This window comes from Dermacentor andersoni, chromosome 1 (assembly GCF_023375885.2).
Source record: "Dermacentor andersoni chromosome 1, qqDerAnde1_hic_scaffold, whole genome shotgun sequence".
NCBI classification, from domain to species: domain Eukaryota; kingdom Metazoa; phylum Arthropoda; class Arachnida; order Ixodida; family Ixodidae; genus Dermacentor; species Dermacentor andersoni.
In genome coordinates, this window is record NC_092814.1 from 128,612,246 (window position 1) to 128,630,516 (window position 18,271).

Genomic DNA, 18,271 nt, shown 5'->3' on the forward strand with positions numbered 1-18,271 from the left:
TGCGAACCGCGATGTGGCGTCGCCGTGTCCGACTTTGCTTAACGGACATCGAGGGATGTGCTGCTCGCTGCAAGTCATGTAAATGCAACTGCGTCGACCGCCCACTGTTCAGCGCTGAATGTGTGTTTGGTGTGCTGTGCTTGAAACGAGTGGTGCAGCCGTGCAGCGGGGGTGGCGGAGGAGCAGAGTGGCTTAGGGTTTGCGCGTTCACAGATATGTGCTCCCGTCTTGGTCTCATTAGCGGCTGACGCGGGATTGTGGCGTGCTAGCTCCTTGCCTAGTATGAAGTTTACGACGCTAACACACAGCATGTTCACGTTTTTCCGCGCAATATGTCATTTGCATGACGGCCGAGTTGAAAACGAGACATATAGTGGTCTTTGCGTTTGTGTGTTGTAAATTACTTTCTATTGTGGAAGTTCTGAGAGTCTTATTACGCAAGGAGTGCGAACGTAAACATAAACACATATGTGTGTCTGAAATTTTGAATTACCCATAATACCCTTTACGACTGATAAGTGGGCTACACGGCCTGTGTGAATCAGCTACCGTATGTTGCGACGCTCTTTCGTGTGGTAGACTGATGCATGGTGCGCGTTTATTTCTGTACTGTTGTAAAAACCATTTGTTTATTCACTCAATACAAATGTACGGCTTCTTCGCCGCAGTACAGCTTAGTTACGCGGTGAAGCATACTAGAAGTGGGAGGGGGCCGTTATCAGCCAGCAGTATGTCCACTTAGGTGACCTGAGAGGCGGCGGGTGCGCGAGTGTATAATTTAAGAACTCTTATTATGTCCAGTGACAGTGGAGATCATTAACTGTAGCACCAAAGTAGTGGACCACTACCAGAACAAAGGCATGTAGTATGCCCATCTCAATTCTTGTGCTTATGCCAGTCTTATTTTTTACAGCAATAGCTGCTATGGGCTAACTCCCCTGGTTGTTCTGATGTCTACTGGTGTTGTCACTGGAATTCCCGAATTTCTTGCTAGAGTATTGCAAATAATGTTCTCATTGTGCTGCGAGGATTTAAACATACGATCAAAAGAGTGGCAGTCCACAATTCTACATTTCAGCCACTCTGCTGAAGGTACAGTCGTGGTGAATACTGATCCTGGAGAGCGTGATCTAGCCAACAGGTGCCTAGATTGGCTAACACCTGCTCAATGTCTGCATACTGTATATAGAGCTGGCATCCACACCTTCAAGTTCTTGCACATCACCTTCCCACTTGTGAAGGCAGTCCTATGTTAAGTTTTCTTCTTGCATGTGATGACAATGATTGGGTGCATCTGCTTCATTAATCTTCTTCTAGTGCTTGGCTTCTCAGATTTACTGGATGGAGCTGTTGGTGTCTTGTTTTCCTCAAGCAAAGCGCGAGACATAGCAATGCGTAGCCCAAATATAGATTTGAGAAAACCAAAACGAATTCAGCAGTAAGAAGCTAAAGGGTTGTTTTGGTGTAGATCAGTGGCTAAGTCCGGATATGAAAGAGGAGGAAGAAAAGCCGAGTCTTTCCACTTCAACACTGAGGCACAACTCCCACAAATAAATAGGACTCTTACTTATTTTACTTTTTTAAGGAGATTACCGACTTGCATTGGCAAGTGTTCACAACACTTCAGCAAACACTGCATGAACTAAGCTTCCTGTGCATATTTCACCAGCTACTGCATCATTGTTTCACATTATGAGTGAAACTGCAATTTTCTTTATGCCACAACTTGCCCAATTTTGTGTTTTGCAGTGGGATGTTAGCAGTGCTAATAAGGCACCTAAATATTCCGATGAATAGTCATACAGAGAAAGAAGAAAGCAGTGGCTTTTTGTGCGTAGACTATGCATACACCTGGTGCTCTTATGGTCATTTTTTCCCTATCCGCTCAGCCATTCTAAACAAGAAAAGTTTATACACAATTAGTTTATATACAGACCACAACTAAACCACAGGTATCGTTGGTAAGCAAAGTATATTTATTCGGTGACATTTTCTGCAGCCCTGCTATTGAGCTTTCCTTCCTTCCTTTTCAGCTGTGCAGGTTCACTAAGAAGTGATGATACAGTTTGACAATTTTAATCATTGAAAGACTTAGCGAAACCTTTTTCGGGTTGTTTTTTCTTGGTTTCAGACTCTGCACATTGCATTTTAAGGCATGTTTTCTGTGTTTGTTGCTTTTTCTTTATGGGTAGGGCATGTCAACATTTTTTACACCATTTCAAATATGATATCGGTTTTTTGTGTCCAAGGCCGTTTTACAGCGTGATTGTAGCATTTTGCTAAGTTTTGCCTCTGTCACCCAAGCTTGAAAGATTGCTACCCACTGGTGGTGGCATGACACATGCCACGTTTCTTTTTCAATAAAAGGAAGTCTGTCACTTATCCTGTGCACTGGTTGCCTTTTGTCTCTTTGAATTGCAATTTGTTGCCTATATTTGCTCTTTTGTTGCATTTCAGATTAGGAATGGCTATCATAATTGACATTTAACCATATTGCACACAATGTGGATGATATATAATTGCAATATATGGCCACCATAAATATAATAGAAGTTAATAATTCAAGAATAGTGCCTTTGCATGGTGGTCCAGCCATGAATTGTGGCTATAAGGTACCAGCGCTGCAGATAGCACTGCTTGTGCAGAATATAGTGCAGCTCTACTACTTTCAACCATCATTGTTTTTATCTGCATTTCTATAGCTCCAGTTTCTGTGAACAATACACATCCGGTGGAAGGGTGGCTTGCACCTGCAGTTGGGTCCAATGAATAGCCAAATTTCTGCCCGTTTTCATGTTACTAGCATATTAGTAAAGGCAGTCGTTTCTATAGTAGCCTGTTTGCCCAGTGTAGAAGCCGCTGCAGGGTGTCGGGATCTCATACACATCTTCAGCTTTGCAGGGGACACAGCATCTGGCACATAGTTTGTCACAGGCCATGTATTCGGGGCAAGTTGAGTTCGCTCACTAGCAAAGGGAGAACCAAGCTTGTCGGATATGAAGTAAACTGCTTGTATACTCGGTGGCCTTCATTTCGTGTGACATATGTGGTTATAGCGACCCTTGTTTTAAGCACTTCTTGTCTAGCAGCGGTCGTTTGCTTTTTGAAACACTCAGGATAGCTTTCAGCAAGCTGGACAGGAATAACGCTGAAAAACCAGCAGATGTTAATTGTCGCACTTATCATGCGAAGCTTCATACAGTATGATGAGGGCGTAAATAAATGAGGGTGTTCCTCAAGGCCTTGTAGCACATGTTGCGAGTTTGGAGCAACATGATGTATAGCACTTTTTTGATCGCATGCTATAGGTTTAGCAAGTGTGGCCATGGTTGAAGTGCAGTGCAAGGTCAAGAAAACAGATATCTATGAGCAGCACCCTGGTAAGGAGACTCTGGGAAAACTAGTGGGAAGCCTGTTGAACATCTGGTTGACCCACTTGCTGGCTCCACCAGGCAAAGTATAATAAAGAGAAGGAAGTCATCAACACATCAGAAGGTTTTTACATATAAACACTGTGCTAAGGTCATAACATGCCAACAAGTCTTAGTGCGCAGGCTATGCACGACCAACTACATATGCCTTCTGTTCGGACATTGCTCATTGTAACTAACAAGGATGGAGTGAACAAAAAAAGAACAGCAGCTCCATTAATTTAGTTTCACTGGTATCGACTGTGTTTTGTAAGCGTACATTGCCATACTCCCCAATGCCTTCTTGGGTGACATCAGCAAAGACCAGCTTGAGGCAAGGGGTAATAGACGTCTTTACAAGCTAAAAATGCATGAATGCATGGAGAGCACATTGTGTCCAAAAAGTAGGCACTTCACAGGGGCACTGGAGAAGGAACAGGTTATTAACAGTGGGCAAAGACAAGCTACTAAACACCCAACACTGTTGCCATGTAATGACCTCTGAAACAATCCCTCTTAAAGAGAAAATCATCCTTGTGTATCCATAAAGAGGGCAGATGGGCAAAGCCCCTTCAGTAATGCTGCCAGCTTCAAAAGCCTATTTTGCACATCCTGAATGCTTCCTTCTTAAGACTTTGCTGGGTGCAAGCATTCTACTGTCCAAAAGCTGTCATTGAGAGCACTGTTGGTTTGGTGGCAATAAAGTTCAGAAGCAATTGCAACAAACCTCCCTTCCTAGTTGGCCTGGATGCTCACGGTGCTTATGAAGCAGCACCATGAGGCAAGCAAGGTGAATGGATGCCTCCAAGCCCTTGTTCGTTTATCACACTGTTCTGTTAGTAACAACCATGAGACTTGAAACCAACAAGCTCAAGCTCAGCACTCGCATGGTTACTGCGGAGGATTCATAAAAAGCACAAAAACAGAAAACTCAAGGGAAAGGATAAAGCACCATTTAACACTTAGTATTGCTACAGCCCACCCCCTTCTTTTATTTTGTCTGGTCGTGCTACATCTTTTTACTATATATAGGCATGGACTTAGGTGATGTTCCCAATCAGTGTCCAATATTTATATACACTATGTGCTGGTTCAATGATGTTCAAAACACTGCAATGGAAGCTTCAAGTAGAAAAGGTGCCTGGAAGAAAGAAAAAAAGCTGTGCTGCAACCATCTTGGCAACATCTTGTCCCCTTAATAAAAGTTGTGCTTTCATATCAACTTGAGCCCTCCAGTTTAGAGTAAAGTACCAGTGCGCATATGAACAATGAATCAATTCTCAAAGAGCATGTGCAGTCCAGCCAAAAGCAGGGGCAAGAATCCGCATTGTGCTCCTGCATTGAAGGTGAATAACACGTACCATAATGGCGAATGTGCTTTAGTAAGCTTCATTGCAATATTAATTTGTAATGTACAAAGAATTGTCAATGAAGCTTACCACGAGCACAGATGCACTTGCAAATTATGTCACAATTGAAAGTAATGAGCACAGTGTAAACCTATGTGCCCTTTCCATTCTTAGTATGCTTTACTGCACGATGCTTATTTACACCCCTGTATTGCGGTGTAGCAAGCTACAAAAGAAACGTTGCATAATTAGGCTTTTTACGATTATCTTTCTCGCAATACACTATTATTTCGCGGTGAAGCCTAAGCAATGTACTGCAGTGAAGCATACTAAAAGTGAAAAGGGGCCACTGTCACTGGACATAATAAGACTTCTTCAATTATACACTTGCGCAGCCACCGCCTCTCAGGTCACCTAAGTGGACATACCATGCTGGCTGATAGCGGCCCCCTCCCACTTTTAGTATGCTTCACCGCGTAACTAAAATGTACTGCGGCGAAGAAGCCGTACATTTGTATTGAGTGAATAAACAAGTGGTTTTTACAACAGCAAGAAGTAAACGCGCACCATGCATCAGTCTACCACACGGAAGAGCGTCGCAATATACGGTAGCTAATTCACACAGGCCGTGTAGCCCACTTATCAGTTGTAAAGGGTATTATGGGTAATTCAAAATTGCAGACACACATATGTGTTTATGTTTACGTTCGCACTCCTTGCGTAATAAGACTCCCAGAACTTCCACAATAGAAAGTAATTTACAACACACAAACGCAAAGACCACTATATGTCTCGTTTTCAACTCGGCCGTCATGCAAATGACATATAGCGCGGAAAAACGTGAACATGCTGTGTGTTAGCGTCGTAAACTTCATACTAGGCAAGGAGCTAGCACACCACAATCCCGCGACAGCCGTTAATGAGACCAAGACGGGAGCACATGTATGTGAACGCGCAAACCCTAAGCCACTCTGCTCCTCCGCCACCCCCGCTGCACGGCTGCATCAATCGTTTCAAGCACAGCACACCAAACACACATTCAGCGCTGAACAATGGGCGGTCGACGCAGTTGCATTTACATGACTTGCAGCGAGCAGCACATCCCTCGATGTCCGTTAAGCAAAGTCGGACACGGCGACGCCACATCGCGGTTCGCAGAACTTCGCTGCCGAGGCGCTAGACCACTTCGATATTTCAATTGTCACCACCGCCGGGTTCTCAAGAAAGCACGGGTCACACAACGCAGATTCTGTAGTGCCAGACCTCATCGAGGCCAAAGCCGCATTGCCGCACCGCCACTACTCACGGCTTTCCGCCAAGTAACACAGAACCTACAACCAACACACAAGCAACGCACGCACGATTACATGAGCAATGTTGAACAACGCGCGGCCCAGAGAACGATCACGCCGAGGACGAACACGCCACGGCGTCGCTCGGCGCCAGCATCGCGCCTTCTCAAAAATCCCTAAATGATGCTGTCCCTAGGCACCTAGGATCAGGTCACGTGAGGGATTTTTGTACGACAAATAGACGCACGCGTGTCAGCCGGCTCCCGTGGCCGCGCCTCTGACGTATGCTGAAGCCGTTGCACGGGCGCCTCGTCTACAGGGGTTCTCTCCTCCGCCTTCAGCGCCTCGCCCACCGGTGTTCTCTCCTTCGCCTTCGCCTCGCCAGCCGGCGGATCCCTTTTTCAGTGCACAGCAGCAGGGTCCAAATCCTTGGCGCACTGCTGACAACCGCCAAATATGCTATGCCTGCGATACCCCGGGTCATGTAGTGCGCTTCTGCCGCCGGCGCTTGCCGGCCTTCGTGGGCACACCGCGACGACCCTGTTCCGACTTCCGACCTTTCCGTATGCCTTCACGACCACCACCGGAAGTCTACGCTGCTGATGACATACCGGCACCGCAGTCACAGCTCTACGGCACTCGTCGCACGCCTTCCCCTCGTCGGCGCTCACTCGCACCCATGCGTCGTAGACCCAGTGCCAGTACTACTGAGGCGGAAAACTGATTTCCGCAGTTCCTGAGGCACGAACTGCGTCATCGTCGGAACATCAAAAATCCTCGTTTTTTTCCCCCGCTAACGTTATGAAAGTGTCCGTTGATGGCATCAAATCCCTTGCGCTCGTCGATACAGGTGCTGCTGTATCCGTGATTAGTGAGAAGCTTTGTCGTGCATTGCGGAAAGTGACCATGAAGCCTTCGGTTCCATTGCTTAGAACAGCCAGTGCGCAACAAGTACAGCCAGTCGCTATGTGTACTGCCAGGGTGCTGATTCGAGACATTTTGTATTCGATTGATTTCTTTGTGTTAACTTGTTGCTCCCACGATGTCATTCTCGGTTGGGATTTTCTGTCGCGCCATCATGCCGTCATTGACTGTGCACGTGCTGAGGTTCAGTTCTCCGTTCTGTGCGATTTGCCATCTCACGACTTTCAAGTTCAGGATCTTAGCAGGATCTGTGTAGCTTCAGATACTGACCTTCCTCCTCACAGTGCTGTATTTGTCCCTCTTTCATGCGCATCGCTTGCCGAAGCGACGGTCATGTTTACACCCGCTGCCGTCTTCATTCGCCGCCATCCTATATTGTTGCCTTTCGCCCTCCTCACGGTTCACCATGGTGCTGTAGAAATACTGATTTCAAACCCAAATTCGTACACTTTGGCTTTGCACTGTGGAGAGACTATTGGTACCGTCGGGTCTGTGGACGCTGACGCTATTGTGCATTTCCCTATGGCCGACGACGTAGATACTGCCAACGTAACAGCACTGACACCCCTTGTGCCATCTAACCGAGTACCACCGGATGTTTTTTGTCGCTCCATTGCCGATGACCTCGAGCCGACACAACGTGAGCGACTAATTACTCTTTTAAATGATTTTCACGCCTCTTTTGACTGGAACCAAGCATCATTAGGCCGCACAAGTACCGTCTCTCACCACATTGATACGGGACATCACGCACCATTACGCCAGCGTCCGTACCGCGTGTCATCCACCGAGCGTCGTGTCATCACCGAGCAAGTTGAAGACATGCTTGACCGTGGTGTTATCAAGCCATCCTGCAGCCCTTGGTCATCGCCCGTAGTACTCATTAAGAAAAAAGATGGCTCGATTCGTTTCTGTGTGGACTATCGTCGGCTCAACAAGATTACACGAAAAGATGTCTATCCTCTACCGCGCACAGATGACGCCCTGGATTGTCTACATGGTGCTGAATTCTTTTCTTCTTTGGACTTGCGATCGGGCTATTGGCAAGTGCCAGTGGATGAATCCGACCGCTCGAAAACAGCTTTCATTACGCCTGATGGCCTGTATGAGTTTACAGTAATGCCATTCGGCCTCTGCAATGCGCCCGCGACATTCGAAAGAATGATGGACAATATTCTGCGAGGCCTCAAATGGAAGACGTGCCTGTGTTATTTAGACGACGTGGTAGTTTTCTCCCCTGATTTCACCACTCACCTCTCTCGTCTACGCGAAGTCCTTACTTGCTTTGCCACCGCCGGCCTTCAACTTAACTTGAAAAAGTGCCGCTTCGGCGCCCGCCAGCTGACCATACTTGGCCATGTCGTTTCCAAAGACGGCGTCCTTCCCGACTCTGATAAACTTCGTGCTGTCGCAGAATTTCCGCGGCCGACTACACTGAAAGAGCTCCGAAGTTTTATCGGCCTTTGCTCTTATTTTCGACGCTTTGTGCGCAATTTTGCCTACATCATCGCTCCCCTGACGAAGCTCCTGGATGGCCCCGGTGACCTTCGCCATTGGACTCCGGCATGTGACCAAGCCTTCACCACTTTCCGTCGTCTGCTTACCTCACCGCCTGTTCTACGCCACTATGACCCGACTGCACCGACCGAAGTTCATACGGACGCCAGTGGCGTTGGTCATGGAGCCGTCCTTGCGCAACGCAAGCCTGGCTTTCCGGAATATGTGGTTGCATATGCGAGTCGTGCCCTCACGAAGGCAGAAACCAATTATTCCGTCACAGAAAAAGAATGTTTGGCTATAGTTTGGGCGTTAAACAAATTTCGCCCTTACTTGTATGGCCATCCGTTCGATGGATGGATTGTGTCTCTCATTGACATTCTTCACAGTTATTCGACGGCTACATGCCCTCGAGCCCTTCGTCGCCAAACCACCCATTTCGTGCTACGGGACGCCATCTTGTACCGCCGAAACTATACAGTCGGACGGGCGCAAATGGCTGCTAGTCATCCCTCGCCATTTGCGCTCCGACATATGCACGTATTTCCACGCCGACCCACAACAAGCTCATGCTGGCGTCCTGAAAACCTACGAGCGGCTCCGCCAGCGCTACTACTGGCGCGGCATGTATTCTTATGTCCGCAAATGCATTCGGTCATGTGTAGCCTGTCAGCGACGCAAGACATCTCATACGACAGGCCCTCTGCAACCTTTACCGTGTCCTGCACGTCCTTTTGATCGGATTGGCATTGACCTTTATGGGCCTCTTCCATCCACTGCTAAAGGAAATCGTTGGATAATTGTCGCAGTAGACCACCTCACAAGATATGCCGAAACTGCTGCACTTGCTTCGGCTGCTGCTCGCGACGTCGCCGCATTCATGTTACGGCATTTCATCTTACGGCATGGCGCACCGCGAGAACTGCTCAGCGACCGAGGCCGTGTCTTCTTGTCCGAAGTTATTAATGAGCTATTCGCCGCTTGCCGACCTATTCACCGCACCACTACGGCGTATCACCCACAGACTAACGGTCTAACGGAACGGTTCAACCGCACTCTTGGTGACATGCTCACCATGTATGTTGCGTCTGATCATTCCAATTGGGACGATTTCCTCCCTTTTGTGACGTACGCGTATAATACCGCCGTTCAGGCTACCACAGGCTTCATCCCATTTTTCCTTCTTTATGGACGTGAACCATCCACTACCCTCGACACCATGCTACCATATCATCCGGATGCCTCTGAATTCACCCCTCTTTCCGAAGTTGCTCGCCATGCTGAAGAGTGCCGCCAACTGGCTCGCTCGTTCACGTCGGATACCCAAGGAATCCACAAAGATCGCCACGACAAAGGGCAGCCCACACAGTCCTTCGCCGTGGACTCTCACGTCTGGCTTCAACTGCCCTTCCAATCTCCAGGCCTTAGCCCAAAGCTTGCTCCGAAATATCAGTGTCCGTACCGGATCGTCGCGTGTACATCGCCGGTGAATTATGTGGTCGAACCGGTGACGCCATCTTCGGACAAACGGCGCCGTGGCCGCGAGACGGTTCACGTTAGCCGCCTGAAGCCGTACCACGACCCCCTTATCGTGTCATCACCTTAGGTCGCCAGGATGGCTCCTCTTCGCCGCGGGGGCAATTGTAGTGGGTAAAATGCATGTGGCGCTGTGCGGACTGCCACCACTGCGGCGCGATCGAGACCCGAGCTCGGGCTGCTGATGCGAACAGCTAGGACTCTCGATCAAGAGCCACTTGCGATCCCGCTAACGAGCTGCAATAAACCCCCTTTCAGAAGAAATAACGTACGCGGATGTGTACGAGGCGGCACAATCCACAGTTAAAAGCTCGGCACCGGCCCCAGACTCGATCACAAATGCAATGATTCGAAACATGGATTCGGTAGCCCTAGCGAAAATAACAAGGATTTTCAATAGCGAATGCTGGGCCAAGGGAGACTTGCCCCAAGAGTGGAAATTGGCTAAAATAATCATGATCCCCAAACCAAAAAAGAATCCCTCGATTGATACACTACGGCCGGTGTCCCTCACGTCCTGCCTGGGTGAGCTCTATGAAAGGGTTATCCATTGCAGATTGCAGCGAAACCTGGAAGAGCGGAGCTGGTTCCCGGACTCCATGATAGGATTCCGCGCGGGTTTATCTTGCCAGGACGCGTTCCTCCTACTTAGAGACGAAATTCTAACTAACATACCGTACGGCGACGAGAGACTAGTCCTAGCACTAGACCTCAAAGGAGCCTTCGACAACGTCTCTCACGACGCAATATTGGAGGAACTCGAACTCGCGGGTTGTGGTGAGCGCACATATACAATTACTTAAGAGCGTTTCTTTCCAACCGTGAGGCGAGCATCAGTATTGGCCAAATCACTTCGGATTTATTTAAAATGCCTGACAAAGGAACACCTCAAGGAACTATATTATCTCCTCTTCAACATGGCGATGTGTCGCCTCGCGCGCGATCTGTGTCGGATACCCGACCTAGGTTACACGCTCTACGCGGACGACATCACGCTGTGGACGAGCAGTGGTTCACTAGGGGATAAGGAATATACGCTCCAAAGCGCAGTATTAGCGGTGGAGAAATTTTCTACATGGAGTGGCCTGAAGTGCGCACCCGAAAAATCTGAGGACATACGGATACACGCGAAAGGCTACAAATTCAGAGGATCGATTAACGTCGTGGTTGAGGGCCAATCAGTCCGAGAGGTACCCACGATGCGAGTCATGGGTTTGTGGCTTCAGAGCGACGGGAGAGCAGTACAGACACTCAAGACCCTCAAATCCAAAGCCCACAACATAGCCCAAATCGAAAAGTGGGAATGCGAGAAGACGATACCCTAAGGCTCGTACAGGCTTTAGTGGTTAGTCGAATCCCGTATGGCTTACCGTACCAAATCCTGAACAGGGAGGAGGAAAAGCAGGCTAACACAATAATCAGAACCGCTTTCAAGGCTGCTCTGGGCCTGCCTAAATGTACAACGGAGCGCATGTTAGCTTTGGGAGTGCACAATACTTTCGACGAACTGAGACAGGCCACCCTGATGCGACAGAGGGAGCGCCTCACCTTCACAAAAACTGGTAGGGCAATATTGGCCAGACTCAATATCCCAGCATACCCCATTTATCTCACAGAGCAGGCCGTACCTCTCCCTCCTTCGATGAGATCCAAAATTACAGTAGCCCCAATTCCAAAGAATATGCATCCCGAGTACTTTATTGTACTCGGGATGCATATTCGGAAAGGCGCAAAGCACGCGCACAACACATTCAGTCATTGTACTCGAATAACCATAGGTACAACACGTACTAGACGGACGCAGCTGTGTATGCAGAGGCGACCGGGCAGCGCTACCAAAGGAGGTACGCCCTGGCAGTCGTGAACGCGATCAGCCAACAGCAAATTACCACGTCGGCCACGGCGGGATCCCCCACCTCGGCTGAAATATTAGCAGTGGCGATCGCACTCGCTCACGCGGAGCGTTCGCAAAGGGACTCGGTCGTGGTCACGGACTCCCAGGAGACATGTCGCATGTTTCTCAAGGGGCACGTGACTTCGGCTAGCCTCGCAATAATCCCCAAATCCTTCAACCACCATCATCGCCTACTCTGGTGCCCGGGCCATGCGGGGGTACAGGGGACGAAAAGGCTAACGCGTTAGCTCGAGGGTTCACTAACCGAGCGACGGTGTCCTCTTCTAACCCCAACCACCCGTACTATCCCTCACAAAATTCCACCAATTCCACCATTTAAAATTGTTAAACGCCATGTATCCCACTCGTTATAGGGCCAACTGTACTTGGTGCGATGGTGTACCTACCCTAATACATATAACCAGGGAGTGCACTAAGCATCCTCATAGGCCAAATACCAGTAACACAATGGAGCAATGGTAGGCACAGCTCGCCCGCTCCGACCTGGCAGGACAAAAGCCCTTAATTAGCCAGGTCAGGCAGGCGGCAGAGGCCAGTGGGGCCCTGGACTGAAAGGCTCCGATCACCCCTCCTTCAAATCTTTTCCATTGCAATAAAGTTTCTATCTACCCAGCATATTTTCTAGTATGGATCCTTGGACACACATGGGCTGTCAAATTTCAGGACCATGGACCTTTTATTAATATCTGCATGTGCATTAATTGGCATAGTGCACGTGCAGCTAATAAACTGATATAGTTGAAAGAGCAGACCAGGTTTGGTCTTACAAACTATAACAAACATCAAATTTGAGCAAAAAGAATGAGAAATATATAAGAGCACAAAGCATAATACTTGCCACATGAACCAAATGTTCTTTGAAGTACACATTTTATGCCTCGAGCAGAGGCTTTGCAGTTAACAAATGTTGCAGGTCATTATTACATCATGTTTTATGACTTAAAATTATCACAGAGCAAAGATAAGTGATATGTACGATCAGCTGCTCGCTACAGTTTCTCAACGTTTTCAGCTCCAATGCATGTTTGAAGCGTGTCAAGTAACCTTCTGGTAAAAGTGGACGGTTTGACACTGTGGAGCTTCTTCACTGAAATAATATTTGTAGCTAGACTAACATGCTTTGAGTCACAAAAGTCAATCAGGCGTAATGCATAATATCCGCCTCGTGCGAATACGCACTATTACTAGCGCCACCACGAGGTCTAGCGGAGAAGCTTTCGCCTGTTCCCTAGCAGATGCTACCAATGCGCTAACGAGAGAGAGAGATATATATATACCATTTCAGTTGCACCCACGCTCCCTCAGCAACGAAAACAACTAGCGCTATCTTCCAACTATGTTCAACAACTTCCCATTGGACCACAAATCTCCAGTAAATTAACATCCAAAGGCCACCCTAGATGGATATTTTGATGTCCGTCGGATATCTACAGAAATCCCAATGATGTCTTATCTATGTCCGTGGGATCGTCCGACGCAAAAAAGCACATCCAAAGAACGCCCATCGTACATCAAAATCGTATATTTGGACGTCCACAGGACGTTCGAAGATAAACCATTGAACCAGCAATAAAAAACAAGCGACCACATTCGAACGAGCTAATCAGCGCACACGTTTCGTCGTTACAGAGCTGAGACCTGAAGTTGACCTTAACACCATACTAGCATGCATCCGGGGTTAACGTGTAAATACGCACAAGTCGTCCAGTTGTTTTGTTATTACGACAACGTGCGCAACACTGTCAGCCAAAAACAATGCCAGCCTTAAATACGCGCGTTCAGCAGCGCGACCGGCCATCACGGGCAACAAATTCTCAGATAGCCGTAAAAACGGCAACAAAGTTCTGTTATTCCGAGCGTACGCGGTTTTACAATTACTTTGGCACTTGTGGTTACGCAAACAAAACGCCAACAGCACACGTACCGAAGTTTAAGTGACACGGTTATCACTAGGAGCGCGCGAAAGAAACAGTCAACTGAGAAAATGTTTCACTATTATGTACTAAAAAATAGGACCACGTGCGAACGAGCAATTAAGTTTGCGCAAACGTTCCGTTCGTCACAGACAGCTGAGGAGTAAACTTCTCTTGATGTCACCACCATACTAGCATTGGATCACGTGCAAGTAAGCAGAAGTCTAACAATTAGGTCACCCAAAAGTTTTGTTATTCCAAGAAACCTGCATGACACTGTTTGGCAAGAACAATATAGCAGCCCTAATGACAGGCGTGTGAAAATTCAGCAGCGTTGCCGGCCAGAATGTGTAGCAAGTGCCCCGACCGTGATGCAGATGCGCAAAAAATTTCCGCTATTTCAACCTTACGCAGTTGTACCGATTGCTCTCGCAATCGCGGTTACGCAAAGAAAACGCAAACGAAGCTCACGCAAGGCTATTCCGGACACTGTGTGTCGGGAATAGCTATTATTATTAATATTCATTTTGTTATTATTCGCCACTGTTTAAGAAAGACACAACGATAACAATCGCGGACCTATCCTCTGTGCTACATGGGAGGAGTTAGCGGTTCTAAAGTTTCGCAATAAGAAACTTCTTTTTGGCGGATCTCAGGGCGCAGAAATGTACGACAGATTAAGCTCGGAAGTTTGCAGAAAAGCAGTACGATGCGACCAAACGCAGCACAACGGATAGTCAATCGCCGATTGATGTTACCGTCGCCGCAAACCATGGGGATGCACAATGCCCGTCATTCGATTGCGCGCAGACACGACGACACTTTAGTCGAAGATTGCAGGGCTGATAATAGAAAAACACTGACTTCATGAACTGTCACTTACCTTTTGATAGGCGTAAGACGTACAGGCGCCGCGGAAATGGCGCTCTAAAGCGCACGACGAAAACGTTCACGCTGGAACTCGTGAGCACATAACACAACCATCACGTTCAGAGAAAACGCGCGAACTGAGCGTGTGAGAGAGCGCGGAGCGCACCCACGCACACGCACAGAATACGTATATACAGGCGCACCAGCCCAGCAACCTTCAGGCATTCCGAACATACAGGGAATGGCGAAGAACTCCAATAAAAGAGCGGCGTAAAGTCATGTGACCGACTACGCGCAAATCAGCGCAAAGCGTGCATGCAACATATATACTGTGACGATGGACGACCGCACGCCAAGTTTCATCCTAGACGCCAGCGCTCGTTTCTCCCCTGGCGGAACGATTTCATCTCCAACGGGTGTAGGTTTCCGCCGCCGCTTCCCTTAGCGGTCGCGCCCGCGTTCAGTTCGCGCTGCGCGCGAAACGTCTCTTGTTTGCGACGGCGCCTCTTCGGATGACCGGAAATTATTATTGTGTTGTTAACTGTCACAACAGCAATGTAAACACGAAATGGTTGATGCCACCAGTGAAATTCTTTCGATTCACAAGAAAATGGTACGAAAAAAGCAGACGACACGCATGGATTACTGCGGTGCGCCGAGCGAAGTAAACAACTGGCAAACGAAGCGAGCTCGTTCATTGATCACTCCTGAGTGTATGACGGTTTTTATATGTAACCCACATGAATTTAATAATTACTCGGTACATAATCCTTTTATTCATATAAAAACTTTTGTTCGACGAGCGCTTGTCCCGTCTTCTTTCTCGTGTTTCGTTTATGTGTGCGCTGCCCAAGAATGGAAACCACTTCTGTTGTATGCGCTAGCAGTGGCCGAAGTTCACGCGTGCCGAGAAATTGAATATGTGCACGATGCATTGAACATGATCGGAGTTCATTCCCGCTTCACCACTGCACCGATCGATCGAGTTACTGGACGATACGCGGCCCGCGTCTTGGTCGCGCCGGCATTGCTGAAGCAGGAATGATTACTAATACTTTCAACTTCCGTCTCTTGAGCACTGTTAAAAAATGGCCAAGCTGTCTACACTGCTGCTTCTATTCCATATTGTAGGGGACGCACTAGTTAAAGTTGTGTGCGCATGTCGTACTTGTGCTATGCAGCGATATATTTTGTTTATTTCCGCACAGTGTCGATGGAAGACCGTTGTCGCCATCAGAGACAACACGGATTTGTAGCAAACATATTGTGAGAAACTGCAAAAATGACTTTAGCTCGTATGTGCCGTATGTATGTGCCGCATCGTATGTGCTGACGATATTTCCGGCGGTACATACGATGTCGTTTCCAATCACCTGCTCAGCGTCACTTACATGATTAAGCAGACGCTGCCCTTTCGCCGCATTGCAGGCATAGAAATAATCAAGCCTACCGATCTTCTTAAAGGCAAATAGAAGCGTGTACAGTCTGTTTCACACTTAGGGGAAAACTGGGAACGTATTGCATCTCGATGCGGCAAGCAATGCAGTCGTGCGGTGCAGTGGCGTAGCTAGGTCGTCTGGCACCCGGGGCCCTTGGTCTTCTGTCACCCCCCTCCCCGGGTGTAGCCGGCGGAAAGAGGGGTGTCTTCAGACGTATATGACACCCCCCCCCCCCCCTCTCTGGCCCCTTGCACCCGGGGCCCACGGCCCCCCGGCCCCCCCTGTTGCTACGCCACTGGTGCGGTGGCAGCAGCTCGAGCAGGCGCAGACGCTCGAGGGGCGGAGTCGTGATCTGCGTCGTCTGCTACGGCGGCGCGCGCTGGCCGCATTGTCGGGAAGCGTGCTACTGTCAGGGGCAGTGTACGTATATTTCTTCACTGTGTGTGCTACCGTAATAAGCAGCGACAAGACGCACCAAGATGTGCGCGCAACGTGTTCAGTCTTTGTTTGACTCGAAAGGAAAACAAAGCACTCAACAATGATAACTATGGGAGTCGAACACGATGAAACAAACGGATACGATTAAATGAATGTTTTAGGTTCAGACAATGAGCTGGAAATGGTTTTTCTCGACAATCATTCGCTACACCAGACAGACTCTGCCCGCCGGCGGGGAATTGGACACGTCACGCTCGGAACTTCAGTTAGTATCTCGTCATGTCCCCAGCGGCAGCGATGACAGCGCTCATCCTGGAAGGCAGTGAAGTGCAGAATGACTTGATCAGGGATGTGTTCATTCGCAGCACGTCTCAGTCACTGACGATGGTGGATCGAAGCCTATCCTCGGGCGACTGATAGAGTGGACGCTGCGCCAGCGATACTTTCAACGAGCCCCAGACATTTTAAATGACGTTGGCGCCCGGGGATTGAGGCGGCCACTCCAAGAGAGTGACTGCGCGCTCTTCTAGCAGTTGTTGCACCACACGAGCAGTGTGGATCGGCGACTTATCGCGTTAGAATATATAGTCGCCTTCCAGAAACGGGCCATGAATGTATGGAATCAGTACGTCGTCTATGACTGCCCTGCAGCGATGAACTTACCTTCGAGGCGTATCAGTTGGCGTCGCACAACGCATAGTAAAGAATACCGGCTCATTTCACGCCGTAGCGATGAGATCGGCGCCCTGCAACTGATAGTAGAACGTTTCCCGACAATGCGGCCAGCGCGCGCCGCCGTAGCAGACGACGCCGTTCAACATCCCGCCCCTCGAGCACCTGCGCGAGCTGCTGCCGCCGCCTGACTCAAGCGCTCGCCGCATCGCGATGCAATGCGCTGCGAGTTTTCCCCTAAATGTGAAACAGACTGTACACCGCCCTTCGAACGAAATCTCCACGCGCACACACGTAGGCACACACCGCGCGCGGCGCGAAACGTGCCAAAACACGCGCAGTGCAGGAGGCAATCAAGGCGGCACGAACGAGAGATGGGAGAGGGGTACCACCCGCTAATAGAATTTCGCTTCGCATGCGGCGCTCTCAACGCCGGCGCAGCAGCGCCGCTCTCGGTGCCGTTCTTGTCTATTCCACTGGGTAAAGGCAGTCACTTCTCTGTTCTACGGCAGTGGTTGCAGCCGTTGCAGAGGTTGCAGTGCTCGGCTTTCTCGACATGTTCGGAGGGCGTAGGAGCGTAAGACACGATTGATTCGGTTACTCCTTGCGGTAGGTGGTAATGCGCAGCTGTTTCGGCGCTTTGTCTACCGTTTTGTGACGTTTCCTCTTGATATGCTTATGCAATTTCGGTCGTTCATTGCTACTTCTCCATTTATCGTCCGCATTGGAAGTTTGATCCTGAGGGTAGCAGCTTCACGTTGCTGGCTGGCATGTCTTTTCGGAAGAGCGTGCGCTGAAGGCAGCCGTGGGATAGATTCAACATTCCGCGATATGATCACTTATAGTACGCGTTGAATTGTGCATGCGTGTACATGTTGGTCCCACATATGGCCGGTATGGGACATCCCGTTGAAAACATCCTTCGGACATCCATATGATTAAAGTTTTGGAATTGTTTTAGATCCCAGAAGTTCAATCGTGCGGATGTCCGAAGGTTGTCTTAAACAGGACATCCA

At 48.8% G+C, this 18,271-nt stretch overlaps 1 long non-coding RNA gene across 1 annotated transcript in view; it reads right to left on the reverse strand.

The window, feature by feature from the left end:
- Window positions 1–14,936, reverse strand: part of LOC140216701 (uncharacterized) — a 30,276-nt gene extending 15,340 nt beyond the window's left edge. The window contains exon 1 of the long non-coding RNA XR_011893334.1: window positions 14,720–14,936. This is a non-coding gene — a long non-coding RNA (uncharacterized lncRNA). The remainder of the gene's footprint in view (window positions 1–14,719) is intronic.
- Between the last annotated feature and the right edge of the window lie 3,335 nt (window positions 14,937–18,271).